The sequence below is a fragment of the Populus nigra genome, chromosome 13 (genome assembly GCF_951802175.1).
Source record: "Populus nigra chromosome 13, ddPopNigr1.1, whole genome shotgun sequence".
In the NCBI taxonomy this organism is placed as follows: Eukaryota; Viridiplantae; Streptophyta; class Magnoliopsida; order Malpighiales; family Salicaceae; genus Populus; species Populus nigra.
In genome coordinates, this window is record NC_084864.1 from 6,347,614 (window position 1) to 6,351,179 (window position 3,566).

The following is a 3,566-nucleotide window of genomic DNA, read 5'->3' on the forward strand; positions in this document are numbered from 1 at the left end:
TTGTATAAAAATCCCTGCGATTAACATGAACATAACATTAAGAATACATGATGTTCGAACACTCATTATCTTAGAATTGCACGATTAATATCTATCCATCTATATAAAATCTCTTCCAGCAGATGAGTGATAAAATAAAAATAATCGAAATTCTTTCACAAGGTTCCTTATTCCCACGTCCACGGAACCTGCAACAAGCCTTGAAAGCTATGGCCCATCTCTTATTTCCCAAAAAATAGGGATGGTTTTCCCCTAAAAACTTAAAAGGAACGTAAACATATGTTGTTTTATAATTGCCCAGTTCAAAAACCAGTGTGATTTTTGAAAAATGATGAGACTTGACTGTACACAACATCCTTGGCATTTACTCCCATAATAAAGTCCATATGAGCATAATTGTTGATGTATTGAATGGTGAGCTTGTCAACATCATGATTGGGCTTGAGAATGCCAAGTAAGAGGTTGACATCTCGAACATCAGACAGTGTATCTAGCGCTCCGTAGCTTAGGAAGAGAGGCAAGTTCTTGGGGATATTAGAGAGATTATAAGCAGGTGCTTTCGCTTCTCCGTAGCGAGCCGTATTAGCTTCAGAAGATCCATAGTCGTATTTTGCCACGACCTTCTCGTGAATGCCTGAAAAAAGTATTCACTTGAGCGAATTGAAGCAGCAAACTGTACTTGGCAAAATTAATTAATTACACAAATAGTGTTCATGGCATGGTTTCATTTTTTGCATTTCCAGACCCTTGCACCTGTGCATGTCTTGCTATATCACACCTATATATTTTAAATCGAATCCACTGAATATGGAGAGATATACATGATGACAACAGCCAATGGATGTATGCCGATGATAATTAAAGAAAGTTTTGCAGGGTAGACACACTTACTCTGACCACAGTGCCGGATGTTCATCATTGATGTAGGTTGTGGCTCATTCCTTATAAACGGATGAAAAGTAGAGACATTGAGGCAGCAGTTGGGGCCTTCAAGTGGAAGAAATGAATTGAAGCATTTAGTTTATTATGATCGCGAAGGAGATGTATATGTGGTGAGGACTATGGAAACTCTTCCTGTTCTTTTTCAATAAAATGTAAATATGGAAGAAAGGTGCACCAACAGCGCTGAGATTGTAATTTATACCAGTTAATGGAGCCAACAAGCCGTAGCAGTCGATGCCTGGAGCATCACATAGAGTTCGGGCGATGTTAAAAAATGGTAGCAGCTGTCTGTAAAGGAAGGAAGATTAAGGAAACCAGTCGTTATTTAATCTGTTATTCCATCTAAAATTAAGGGGGAGGGGTTGTTAATTTGTGATTGTATGAACTGGTTTTCAGCTCTTCTTTCTTACCCTTTAGGATCAAATGCAGAGTCACCAAATAAATTAGCAACCTGTTGGAAGCAGGGGGGATTAATTAGATAAGAGTCCTTAATTAAATGATTAATCATTCATAAAAAAATAAAAGTAAAATAAAGAATATTTAACCATGTACTAATGAATAGAACCTAAGTACATACAATGGCTTCTCTACAAACAACACCAAGTATTGATGTCACGGTATTCAAGTAAGCAACAGGGCTCAACAAGGCTGCAGATTTGATCTTCTCCACCAGCAACCCTTCCGATAATGCTGCCATAGCTATCAAAGTACCCTGTAGAAATAAATTCTCTTAATATTATAATAGGTGCCAAAGGGATTATTGTTATTAAGATGTTGGAATAATATTCTTTTTTCATGTCAAGATATGAATCATACCTGGGAATGACCTACATAATGTATCTTCTGTCCTGTTTCATTGTACACATAATCAAAGACTGCTGGAAGATCGAATTTCGCCAGTTCATCCCATGACCAATTCCAATATCCCTGCGTTATTAGAACTAAGCAAACTACTGTGGAAAAACAAATGCATATATGCATGCATGCATTTAGAGAGAGAGAGAGAGAGAGAGAGAGAGAGAGTAGGAAACCTGTTGATTGACTTGAAGAGAGAGATGCCGATTGCTAAATCTAGTGCCTCTGGTGTTCGAAATCCAGACATCAAACCCTTGATCAGCTAAAATGGTAGGTAAATTTTGTTCCGGTTGATTCAGCAGCCATGTCACTCCATCCTGCATCATATAATTCAAATTAACCATGCATGCCACAAGCATATAAAAGCAATATATAGACACTTACTACAAGCACCCCATGCTGTATGAGAACTGGCTGCCTCTTTGTATCACCATTGCCAGCGACGCCGACACGACCTCCTGGTATTCTTTGCACGCTAAGTATATATCCATCTTCTGTTACCACCTGAAATAAACACAAAGGAAACGCCATGTTAGTCCACTTTCTTTTATTGTATTACAAGCTAGTTCTAACAAACTTGGCCAACACCGATTATTGTTTCAACTCATCTTACTTCATGTTCCTGGCATTTGTACCCATGTATTGTCACCAAAGCAGCACATATACCATCTGCTGGGGGGTGATCTGATATGCCACTGGTTAAGGCCAAAGAGCCGCGGCTCGAGCCATATATTTGATGGGGCATAACCATCAAGCCTAGCACGCAAAAACTATAAATTGAAGCCAACCTAGACATGCTTTGGGGAGCCATAACTTCTATGCCCTCTTGATCGAAATATCTAGTTATAACTGTGCAAGAACAAAGGAGGGCAAGACCAAAAAGCTGGAATTGATTGAAATTTATACTAGTTTATTGAAATTTATACCAATTTATTGAAATTTATAAGTTACAATACTAATTTATTGCAATTTATTTCATTTGAATTTGTAACTTTCATTCAAACTTATTACTAATTTCATTAAAATATTGGTAAGTCTTCTCTCTCTCTTATAATGAATTGTCGGTTCTTATACATGTTGTTGCACTTGTCTATACAAGATAAAAAAGAAAAAGAAAAAAAAGATATGGTAACAGTCCAGGCTTAAGTTATAAGTTATAGTGCCAATTTATTGAAATTTATTTCATTTGAATTTATAACTTTCATGTGAGCTTCTTACTATTTTAACACAGTGAAAGAATAAAATGTTGGATGCATAATCAAGTTAGGACTTTTCTTTCTCCCATAATGAAGGGTCAAAATCTTATTATGTTTGTCTTTACAATTTGTACAACATATATATATATATATATATATATATATATATATATATATATATATATTGTAGGCTTTAAGTTATAGTACCAATTTATTGAAATTGATTCTATTTGAATTAGTAACTTTTATTTGAGCTTATCTGACATGATTTAGGTACAACAAGATATCTGTTATAGGTTGTAGTTAGTCTAGTGACAAGTCTTAAAGTTAAAAAATTCAAAGAGATTTTCAATTGATTTTTTTAAAATACATAGACTAAGTTGGACTTGAAAATAATATTAAATAATGAAGTATAAATCTTAATTAATTTAATTTAAGATGGGATTGTAGATGAGTATTTAAATATTATAAAAAATTGGAATGAGCAGATTCAAATATGTTAATTTTAACTTTTAATTATTTTTTTAGTCATAACTAAAGCTGTATAAAGAATTTTAATGTAATTCTAGTTTC

General features: G+C 34.6%; 1 pseudogene; it reads right to left on the reverse strand.

The window, feature by feature from the left end:
* Positions 1–302: 302 nt before the first annotated feature.
* Positions 303–2,608, reverse strand: LOC133671533 (triacylglycerol lipase 2-like; annotated as a pseudogene).
* Positions 2,609–3,566: the final 958 nt, after the last annotated feature.